The sequence below is a fragment of the Penaeus chinensis genome, chromosome 35, assembly GCF_019202785.1.
Source record: "Penaeus chinensis breed Huanghai No. 1 chromosome 35, ASM1920278v2, whole genome shotgun sequence".
NCBI classification, from domain to species: Eukaryota; Metazoa; Arthropoda; class Malacostraca; order Decapoda; family Penaeidae; genus Penaeus; species Penaeus chinensis.
Window position 1 is genome coordinate 26,221,886 of NC_061853.1, and position 12,500 is coordinate 26,234,385.

Genomic DNA, 12,500 nt, shown 5'->3' on the forward strand with positions numbered 1-12,500 from the left:
GGGGTATGCACCTGTTTCTTAGCCTGGGGGCTTATCAAAGCTTTACGAACTGGGGTGAGGTGGGGTGGATTATACTCCACGTTGGGCTTTGGGGTATACGTCGTGTGTTATTATTGTTATGATGTCACTCGGATAGCTTCCGTGAAGGAATCATTGTAGACAAACTGTAAATAACACGACGAAGGGGGGGGGGGGGAGAGACACGCAAATATGCTGAAGGCCCTTTCGTGTGGCGTCCAGTTCCTCCCTTTGTATCTATTTGTAAATTCACATTATCTACATCATTTTTATTTTGTTTCTTTAGTTGCTTTTTTCTCTAGACAATTATGTCCATTTATGTCTGATAATGTATTTAGTTGTTTATTCCCTAAACCTTTGTGTCCACTTTCGACCTGAAGATCTCACCAATTTGTGTATTTTTACGCGGGCGAATATCACCTTCGTGTCACACAGTGAAAAATCTCCAATCCTGATAAGCGAGACTCACGGGCAGAAAGAGAAAGGTGTGTCTGGTAAATTATCTACTATGCTGAGGGGAAATTAGCCTCGCTGGCGATCCAGTGACATTGCGCAAAGAACTGGCAGTATTGGCGTGAATTGCAGTTGTTTACTTACGGAAACTGCGCATCATGTCCGTTATTTTGATCGACTACGTTCCTTGAATTTTTTAAAAGTAGGATCTTCCCGTCTTGCTCTTCAGGTTCGGTATATTTTTCATCCATTAAATAATTCCCAAATTTCGATTTTTCAAATTTACGCTTTCTAAGACCAACAAGAATCGACTTTAGAAACTTGGGGAGAAAATGTGAAAGCTGATTGAAAATCACCCCAATGAGCGAAACAACAATAGCAAAACTATACAGCTTTTCAGCACACAGTCTATTCAGGATTCACGACGCCTAGTGACTGTGAAAACTGTCTTTTGGGCAACGAAAGCTCGTGGACAATGAATAAAAACAAAAGCCAATGGGCACGGAAACAAAACAGCTCCAGGCAAAGGGAAAGAAACATATACACCTACGCCATTGCATATACGGACCCTGTATTTAAGGGACAGGGTTACCGAAGGATTTGATACTTACAAGGGATACAGATCGTCCGCTGAGCTGCCCATCCTGGACGCTGTGGGTCTCAAGGGCTGAGTGCACGGAGTGGAGGCTTTTCTTGGAGGATCTGAAAGCATAGGGATACAGCGATAAGTGGTGCGTTTGTAGAAATAAATTTACTTATATCTATAACTGTATGTACACATTCACAACTGTCTCTCTCTCTCTCTCTTGTCTCTCTCTCTCTCTCTCTCTCTCTCTCTCTCTCTCTCTCTCTCTCTCTCTCTCTTTCTCATCTGTCCATTTGTGTTTATACATATATATATGCATACATACATACACGTGCACATGTACACACCAGACATTGATACATACATACATATATATACATATATACATACATTTATACTTATATACATACATACACACACGCACATACACGCATACGCACAAGCACACGCATACACACATATATACACACATACACCCACCCACACACACACATATATATATCTATACATCTCTCTCTCTATATATATGTGTGTCTATGTATGTGTGTGTGTGTGTGTGTGTGTGTGTGTGTGTGTGTGTGTGTGCGTGTGTGTGCGCGCGTGTGTGCCCCTTCCCCCCTCTATCTATCTATCTATCTCTATCTATTTCCCTCTCTCTATCTCTCTATCTATTTCTATCTCTCCCTCTCTCTATCTCTCTATCTCTCTCTCCCTCTCCCTCTCCCACTCCCACTCCCTCCCCCTCTCCCTCTCCCTCTCTCTCTCTCTATGTATATATGTGTGTGTGTGTGTGTGTGTGTGTGTGTGTGTGTGTGTGTGTGTGTGTGTGTACAAACATGTATATATACATATATATATCTTTTTGTAAATTTCTGTATAAACAGAGGTTCGAACACATACACTGATAGAAAACTGACTTGCGTTTTTTCCGCTAATCGAAGGCAAAATTCAATAACAGATAAGCAACAGCCATAAAAGTCCATAATTTTGACACTTAGTAGCATCGCAATGACCTAATACACAAATAAACGTCAATAAAATTGGACTCATACCATCAGTCCTCTTTATAACGTCAGCATTAACTTGCTCTAAGGAGTGTGAACGGCATCGGAGTCTCGAACTTCTCCCGAAGCATAATTCACAACTCTCTCAAAATGACAGTTATTAATTGCATTTCTCAGTTTCCGTGCCCGAACTCCGCCAAACCTCTTATTGGCCTCGACCTTTGCAATAACAGAGGGCATTCACCTCCAAGTGCCCGAGGACGATGTCTTTTATTTATATATTTTTTTGCTTGCCCTAGAAGAGTCAAATGTAGTTAAAATGGGACAAGGGGTTTGTAAAGAATATGCCTCATTAGGATTTATAATTCTTTCGCCCGGGAGAAATTGATGTAAGAAAGAATAAAAGTATAATACCAGTAACATTACTATAAGAATATACAAAGGGATATCACTAAAATAATCACATGAATACAGCGTACATAATTTAGACGAATCTCGACGCCGTAGTATGGTATAGGCGGTTTCCATAAGTCGCAGGCCACTTTGATCCTCGGTTTATCGAGATTAATTATCAAACGAAAACAATGAATTCGATGTACATCAGTGTTTTGAAAGAAATACTAGTATACAGTTTTCTGGTCCTAGTTCATAGAAGATAATTTTTAAAACAAGATAAAATAATAAAGTTTATTCATCACACCGTTCACTCTTTCGGACACGGTCATACTGACATTCTTCACAAGAATGTGGATAAACAGCCTTGGGTCTTCACAATACTTATTATATTATCTTCAGCAAAGGAAATTAACAATTACCGTTATAGCCAGAAGGATAATAAGCGTCGTAATTACGTACTACACTGGAAATTAAACCTTGTAAAATACTGTATTTTTCTTTTTTTCTTTTATCGAATAACACAACGATGAAATACCTTCACGGACTCTGAGGATACAAAAAAATACATCAATCGACCAAGTAACTCAGCTTATATGTATACAAATTCCATTTACTTCTAAACAATCTTTTCATTTCCTCGATTCATTAGAACGTAACTTTTTTTTTCATCAGGAAGGGCACGTACCCCCATATCTTAAAACGCTTAGAACTTCCTCGTGGGCGGAGAAACCTGCGTTATTTCGCTAATCATCGTAATGGAGGAGGAAGCAATCTCGGCGAGGGAGGTGTAAATTTGCGCGTGATTTACACACATTAAGGCCTTAAGTGAGTTTTTTTTTTTTATCATTAACCTTCGCGATGGTAGTGTCCATTCTTTGCCGGTATATTATAACAAGGAATTAAATAGAAAAGCTGGTATGCTCAAAGACACATTCCAGTAAAGGTATATGACAGGCAGAATTTTGTGTGTATCTTATATTGTGTTGATACAGGTCAGAAAGAAAGAAAAATACAGAGAATTTGTATAACTGTCTGTATTGTTATAGAGCATTTGTATTTTGCTTTACTGAAATTCAGTTGTTATAGAACTGTAGTATTTTGCCTTACTGAATTTGTATTGTTATAGAACTGTTGTATTCTGTTTTAGAATTGTTTTTATGTATTTATTCAATCTGTTGTGTTACAGAATTGTTGCATTTTGGTTTACTGAATATGTAATATGAGACTTTATATCACTGAAGTTTTTTTTTCTTCCTCTGTTACATTACAATACGTGATGCGAAGACAAGGTTAATTGAATTATTGCATTAAGTTAACATCCATCCACAAGGTAACCACGACATGTCTTGGTGTAATACCTGTTCCATTATACTCAGTAGAAAGTTACTTGTTGAAAATAATACATTTATTAAAAACTGACTACTTTTTAGAATATTTATATCAACTTTTTATTCTTCTCTTCAATAAGACGATTCAGATCATAAGTGACATGTGTTAAAAAGTCTTAGCATTTATGCATTATATATCCATACTATATGTATATATTATTTACGTAAATACAGTGTAGAGTCGTAGACAACCTGACTTTGCTCAAGCCTGGTCTGTCAAATACAATAAAAAAAAAAAAAATCGTGAAACATATTTGAATTTGAGTTTAAGTTTTAAATTCTCGTTCCATATCAAGCTACCTCACCCTTTCACACTTACCTAAGCCTTAAATTGTATGCCTTTTGCAATGAATATCGAACGATGCATTTGATTTTTTTAATTATACTTTAACAGTATTCTATCTCCCTTCTACACTTACCTTACCTTACCTTACCTTACCTTACTTTACCTTACCTAACCTTACCTTACTTTACAGTTACCCTAAACTTCCTTATTTTGCAGTGAATATCTATACATGAACTTGAGTTTTAAATTCTCGTTCAATACTACCTTTACCTCCCCCTTTCAAACTTACCTTAAATATCCACATTTCGAAATAAATATCTAAACACGAATTTGAATTTTGAATTTTCCTTCAATATTTCCCATTCCCCTTTCGCCCTTACCTCAGTCCTCGCGATAACTTCTTGAGATTGGATTCACTCAGCCTCGGTGTTGGGGACTCCATGCGGAGTGCTCGCTTCAAGTCTGCAAAGAAAGGAGTGAATTGATTAACACGGAGGAGAGACTATGATTTTTTTATCCGTTTTCTTCTCATCGAGTGGAAACTTTTATGGATAAGAGTTAAGTCGTTTTTATGATGTTTTTTTTTTATGTTGTCGAAGTGGTGGTAGAAGGTATTCTAGTGTCTGGTTGTTCAGATAGTTGGGTATGTTAAAATCAAAGATAAATGTGTTTTTTTAATGTATAGATAAATTCTCTATTACCGTAATAAAAGTAAAGAATGGTTCTACTTCATTGACATAATTACGTAGGAATAAAGGGAAGTTATACAGCCTCGGCAATTGTCTGTTTTGTCATTAAATCCTCATCTTTTTGTCTAACGTATCATTACGTTATGCATTTGCTATTGTGTCCCTTTCTCTTGATATTCAAAAAGACCCGTCCTTTGTCTATAATTTCCTCATTCCAGCGCTTGCCTTTTTCTTCCTCCTCTTCTACCTGCACCGCTTTTTTTTCCCTCTCCTCTTTCTTTTGACTCTTGGGCATCCTCACGCGTGCATTGTTCCCCTGGGTCCTCTGTGTCCTGTGGTCCATTATGTCCCTAAATCAAGCAAGTCCCTGTGGTCGTCCTCATGCCGGGGCGGGGCACGAAAGGCCTTTGTTTCTTCAGGGAGGGGACGATCCACCAGCCGGTCCTTTTAGAAACACTTAATGGCTTTGAGCACCTCTTCATTATGCGGGGTACCACCGTGTTTTAATCCAGTTAAAGTTTTGTTTTCGTCTGAATAACGGCCGGAGTGTGTGTGCGTGTGTGTGTGTGTGTGTGTGTAAGTAGTTTCGGTAATATTTATGAGGGTTTATTCCTTTTGTTACTATTTCATGGTGTTGTGCACTTATTATGGACTAAATTTCACTCATAAAAGGAAATAGTCCATGTAACGAGGTCCGAGTTTCACAATATTCTTTCCGCTGCACTATGGTATAAATATCTTTTTTTTCGCTTATTCTCCAGTACTTATATTTCGAGACAATGGTCACCCGAAAGAATGTAGGAAGACAGTGCGTGTGTGGTCCCAGACGAAAACCTGTCCGATACGATCATTCCTTTTAAACGATCTAAGACCACGAAATCTTATCGCCCGAGTCCAACGTGAGAGATTTAACTCCCTTTTTCCAGTTATAGTCAGCACCGCATCTATAACGTCGTTGTGTTATTTTCACGTATGGAACGCTTCTTGTTATTTAGAACTTGTGTATATCTACATATCTACATCTTGAAGATCTTAACGGGGTTTCCTGGACGACGGTTATACTGTTAGTCGAGTGTCATTGTAATCTTACTCAGTACAATGAGAAAAAAATATACCTGGGAATGAAATGGCAGAAATAATGAAGCTGGGCCAATGTCACGGCTACCTATGATTACAATAGACTGTCATAGGCGCCGATAATCATGGGAGTAATGTCAAGTAAGAGAGGTATAAGGTATTGCAGATATCCGGTAATTATTGTTTGAAAATTAAATATATGTGTAACGTCAACAGGCGGTTAGACGCAATGTTAATCATGAGAGTCGCTGAGTATGGTTTGGTTTTATGAATATCGATTTGATTCTGTAACACGTTCATTACAGAGCATTTCGACGAAGATGTTTTGTTTAGACAACACAATGGGATACTTCAGTGAATTGTGCTTCTGTAACTCCTAATACATGCTGATGTTCACAATGGTTTTCTTACTCATATAATACCATAACACTACAGACCACTGCAGGGATATATCATGGATACCACGCATAGCTTAATAGTTGAACAGTTATCCATATGCTATCAACAGATAATCAAAACTACTAAGAATCAAGATGTTGCAGCGAATGCACACTGAAACTCTCGGGATGACGGGGATGCCAGAGAGTTAGTGATTCTATTAGGAAACCGCCGGCTAATCTACGTATCATCTCGCTCAACCTCAAGTGCCACACTGGGTCTCCACACCTGCCAATTTCTGCATTACAAAAGGAGGGAGATCAACGACGCAACAACGCACTGCATATCGGCAGAACTACGTGTTAATATTTTAACCCTCTTCATTATCTTGGAGAATTGTATATATATATCTTTTGAAGCTTTGGGATGTGGGTATCTTTTTCGTATTTGCAATTTTCTGTAACAGAGGAAAGACATTCGTGTGGGAAGGATTCCCCCCACAAACTAAGGACTTTCAAGTCATTGTTTTCCATGATTCCTGTCTTCGAGTCTTCGCACTCGTAAAATAAATGTAAATCTAACTTACTCCGAGGAAGTAGATACCTTCCTGTTCCCTCAAGAATAACTAGAATCGTAAGGGGTAGTAGGGGGAGGAGGAGGAAGAAGGGAAAAATAAAAAAATTCTCTGCAACTGAACAATAAAACCAGAGAAAGAAAAGTCGCCCAATTTGAAGATGACCTCAGAAATCCGGCTCATGGATCATGGTCATTCTGTATCAGAAAATAAAAGAGTCTACCCGAAATCTTATCATTGTTGTAAAGAGAAAGTTGCTCTTATGTGGCGTTGCCGTCGCGAACTTAAAGAAGAATGGTGTTGTCGTTTTTTTTCTTAACGACTGTCGATTCTTCTCGTGATGTTGTTAGGGAATAGCTAAGCTTTGTGTAGGCATGTAAATAGTGTCAGGAAGACAATGAGCGAATTTCCCAAGCGCCGTTTGAGCCATGCAAGTGATAAGAAGAAGAAAGCACTGGAGATAAGATAATGATAAACAAACAAAAAACATTCGTGTTCTTCTCCCTCTCATTAATTTGACCAAAACAAAACTTAAAACAACTAAATAAAAGACATAGGCAAATAAACAAAACAAGTAAACACAATTATAAAATAAATAAGTAAATAAAACAAATACATATTTTAAAAAAAATGAAATGCAAAACCAAACAAAGAGATAAATACACAAAACCAATATCCAATAAACACAAACACCTAAATAAAGACACAAAAATAAACAAAAACATGAATAAACACACCCATCCTTTACACTCACAAGCGAAAACTGTCCTCCAGCCAACCTGCCTCTCCATCTCCCACGTACTTATGCTAATGTGGAATGCATCGCCAAATTCATTAACACAACTCAACAACCAAGGACGGCCGAGCAACAGGAAGTCTCGCCAACCACAATATATTCCACCAAATACATTTGAACCTAACAATTACCCCCCCCTCTCCCCCTCCCCTCCCCCCCTCCCATTTTTAAAAAGAAGACCACATGAGGACGCAAACTGAGCGTCTTTTTTTTCGGGGGGAGGGGGGGGGGGGCAATCGCTACGTTCGGTTTACAATATGAGTAATGAATTTAAGATAATATGGATTTACAATATGATTTGATTTACTGTCGTTGGTATTTGGAAGGTGGGAGTGTTATGAAGAAGGGGAGGTGTACAAATACAAAGTTTATAAAGAAATATTAGTTTGTCTGCAGGAACATTCAAAGAACAAGTACATGAAATACTGAGAATGACGTCAGTTCTTTTTAATATTTATATTTGCAGGCTTCAAGGTCTTTGTTATTATGACGTATTTCTTATCATTTCTTTTGCTACCATTGTTTTTTTATTATTATTATTATAAATGACATCATCTTTATCACTATTAATATCACTGTCATCATCGCCAGTATTGCTATTATTAATATTACCATTGTCATTATGAAAATTTGCATTGCATATGATCGTTAATATCACCATTATCATTAATATCATTTTCATCATTAATATAATCGTTATCGTTAACATTTCGTTACCATTATACTGGCACCATTACCCTCCAAACAATTATCATTATCATCGCTCTCATTATTATCAGAATCATCATTATTACAGCCATTAACATTAGCATTAGTGATAGCAAAAGGAATGATAGTAACAGCAAAAGTGAAAGTGACATTATTAGTATCACTACCATTACTCTTAACCATAAAGCGTTCTTAGAGCCATCTTTATCTTAAGAACATTAAAAAAATAACACCAAAAATAACTTACTGATATCCTCCAAATACGATCAAAAATGCAATAGATACGGAAAACAATACAGGGAGACAGAAATGTAAATTCTTTTTGATGATCTTTATTACAAAGATCTGTGTCGTCGTTACATCGTGTCAAATATTCGTGCTTTGCTTTTGAAATACTATAATTGCAGTGAATACCATAAAATGAACATTTTATATAAAGTAAATACTATAAACAGTAAATGCTATATATTTAGTAAATACTATAAACAGTAAATGCTATATATTTAGTAAATACTATAAACAGTAAATGCTATATATTTAGTAAATATTATATACAATAACGCTATATACAGGGATTACTATATACAGTAAATATTGTATACAGTAAATAATATATACAGTGAATCCTATATACGGTAAACACTATATACAGAACATACTATATACAGTAAATAGTAAATACAATAAATACTACATACAGTAAATCTCAGCCTACACACAGTAAACACTATACAACAAAACAACATACATCATACCGAACATCATACAATCAGCCTCAAATACCCGAATCCCACCAAAATCCTCTAATACAATCAGAGACCCATTAAACAACCCACAACGTTGCCATCACGCCGGCCAAGAATGCCTGTGTTTTGTCTATAAAACGACCCATAGTTTACGTCACGCGCTCCCCCTCCATTCACAAAATCGACAAGCGGAGTAAAACGGCCGTGACGTTAATGAATATCGATCCCTCGAAGAAAAATCACGATCTGTTTAGGCTTGATGGAGATGGGCGGTGATTGTGATTGTGGTGATGATGAGGCTGATAGATTGCGTGAGTGAATTGCCTTCGTATTTGGGGTCAAAGTTCAGATTTAAGGCGTCTAAATTGAAGTTGTGGTATGGTACTGTTTTTTGTTTGTTTTTTTACTGTGTATATTACACGTAGTTCATTAGAATCATAGAGTGTCTATCCCTGTATCCATATATGTATCTATATGTCTGTCTATCCATCTATCTATCTGTCTATGTATCTATTTATATATGCATTTATATCTTTAGCTATAACTATAACTATATCTATATCTATATCTCCATCTACATCTATGCTAATATTTATATCTACATCTACATCTATATCTATATTTACATGTACATCAACATCTGTATATACATCTATCTCTCTATCTATCGATCTCTCAGTCCATTTATCTAGAGATCTTCCTATCAACAAACACAAACACGCGCGCGCGCGCGCGCATGTGTGTGTGTGTGTGTGTATGCGTGCGTACGTGTGTGCGTGTGCGCGTGTGTGCGTGTGTGTATGCGTGTGTACGTGTGTGCGTGTGCGCGTGTGTGCGTGTGTGCGTGTGTGCGTGTGTGCGTGTGTGTGTGTGTGTGTGTGTGTGTGTGTGTGTGTGTGTGTGTGTGTGTGTGTGTGTGTGTGTGTGTGTGTGTGTGTGTGTGTGAGTGTGTGAGTGTGTGTGTGTGTGTGTCTGTACGTGTGTGCGTGCGTGCGTGCGTGCGTGCTTACGGGTGTGTATGTATGTATATACACATATAGATATGTATGTATAATAAGTATCCAATCAGATTTGTCTTAATATGTGAAAACGAAACGCAGACGAATCTACACAAACATTTCCTTCACACATCCACTACCATACATGCATCCACACGAACATACAAACGCACATCCAATCACCTCCCAACCCCTCAACCCCTCTCCACCCTCCACCCTCCACCCACCCCCCACAAGAAAAAAAAATAGTCTACCTTCCCACGACTAATTCCACATCACCTCCACCGCCGGCCCGTCTCTTCCTCCCAACCGCACGGCCTCAGCAACCGCACATATGCCTTTATCCGGCCTCGCCTAACATTCGGGTACGGATTCCGGCTCCGCTGACTATTTATGACACACGCCGGTCAACCAGAGGAAAGCCGCGGGGTCGAGTTGTAAATGCCCATGGTGCCTGTATATACGCTGGTGAGGAGGGGGGGGGGGGTGAAATGGTAATGTTAAGTCCAGTCTCGAAGGAACAATGGTTGGCTACTACGCAGAATGGAGAGTTTCATTTTATGGTGGGAATGGAATATTTTGATGCGTATGGGTTTGACTATATGCGGAGAGTCGTCTTACTGTGTTCGTGTGTGTGTGTGTGTGTGTGTGTGTGTGTGTGTGTGTGTGTGTGTGTGTGTGTGTGTGTGTGTGTGTGTGTGTGTGTGTGTGTGTCTGTTTAGAATGCGAATGTTTTGGTAACTGTATGGAAATTTATAACAAAAAGAGGGTACGGTGTTAAAAGCACTCAGGTCTATACTTTTCTTAGGTCTACACATATGTTCTGTACATCGCATCGGCCTACGTGTCAGTGTAAGTTATTTATACCGAATAAAAGCCCATGAATGTACGCCGATATAATCCCTTCTGACTCCTCCCACCGGATAAATCCCAGTCAACCGCAAATCTCCATAACGAACTTCATTGCACGTCTGCCTTCTTCCACGCCGCCGCCTCCCCGTATGAGGCCTTTTCCAGTGTATAGAGTCAGCTGATCTTCGACTAAACCTCGTCTTAACGCAGATACGCCAAAGATATGCTTGTACCCTGCCTGCGATACCCGGCCATTCTCACGGATGTTCCATACTCTTTAATTACCGCGCGAAAATACTTTCCTTGGTGCCAGCAGGTGTTACTGTACTTTCATTCCGCGGAGTCATTCTTTGACTTACGAAGAAAAAAAACATTTTGGGTTGGATTAAAAAAGTGCATTCCGAAGTGCACGATATTGCCAGCGTCTTTTTCACTCGATAGTAACGCCCGAGAAATTATTACCGAGAGATAATGTTGCTTGTGAACAATGGCATCCCCGACCTCTCCAGGTGAGATGAAAATTTACGTTTCAAAATGTTTCGCCGCTTTTCTCACACGATTCACTACTATGGAATAACGATTAACTAATTGGTGTTGTATAGACAGTAAGGTCCATTAGCATAGAGAGTAGGAGAGGAGTGTTACGAGCAGAGACGAATCGAGCTGTGCCATGGAAGTCCACCTCATTTGTTCGACCTGAGGGTTCCATGTCGAGCGATCAAGCCTCAGGCAACACAGCGAGAGGTCAGAACCGATAACCCTTCCCACCTTTTTCTCGTCCCTTCCCTTCCCTCTGTCGCCGTCTCGGCTCTGTTCCTCGGTCGAGCCTCTCCTCTGCAATTCTATTTTGATCACTCTTTTCTTTCGTCCGCTTCTTCGTCTCTTCTTACTGGTTTTTTTTTCTTCGTTCTGTTTTCATTATTCTTCTCGGATCTTCGTTCCTTTGGTGTTCGTGCTTTGTCATTTAGGCTGAGGATCATGTAAAGATATTTTTTTTTGTTTTGGTTTTGTCCTTCTGGACCGTCTTTATCAAGTCATAGATTCCCGTGATATAAACTTGACCACAACAAAAGCCGTTGTTTTTGCAAGATCCAAATTACTCTAGATTGAAGTGAAACATCATCCTAGTTCTTGCTCTTCTGTTTTTTCCTCTTCCCTTCCCCTGCTACGATAATCTCATTACCATTATTACTTTACCTTCCGTTATAAGATTAAAAAGAGTCCCCCATAATTACTGACTTAATTTTCATCCTAAGAAAAAAAAAACAATGACATAAAAAAACGTCTTGAAAAGGCGTTATCTATCTCAATAATTAAATTCTTTGAAGCTTTCTACGCATTCTCGCCAAGGCTGATCATTCTTCTTTCTTTTCACCTTCGTGTGTCTTTTTACTCCTTTTGAACACCTTCTCTCCCTCCCTTCCCGTAACACCACCCTTACTCCACCCTTTTACCTACCCTCCCTTATTCCCCCTGACCCTCCCTTACCTCCCCCTGTCCCCCCCTTCCTTAACATGCCCCTCAAGAGCCCCATCCCCCATTCCTTTTCTT

At 38.8% G+C, this 12,500-nt stretch overlaps 1 long non-coding RNA gene across 1 annotated transcript in view; it reads right to left on the reverse strand.

The window, feature by feature from the left end:
- Positions 1–1,082: 1,082 nt before the first annotated feature.
- LOC125044437 overlaps positions 1,083–12,500 on the reverse strand; it is a 31,031-nt gene continuing 19,613 nt past the window's right edge. Inside the window, exons 2-3 of the long non-coding RNA XR_007116488.1 lie at positions 4,512–4,593; positions 1,083–1,173 (exon numbers count right to left, since the gene is read on the reverse strand). This is a non-coding gene — a long non-coding RNA (uncharacterized LOC125044437). The remainder of the gene's footprint in view (positions 1,174–4,511; positions 4,594–12,500) is intronic.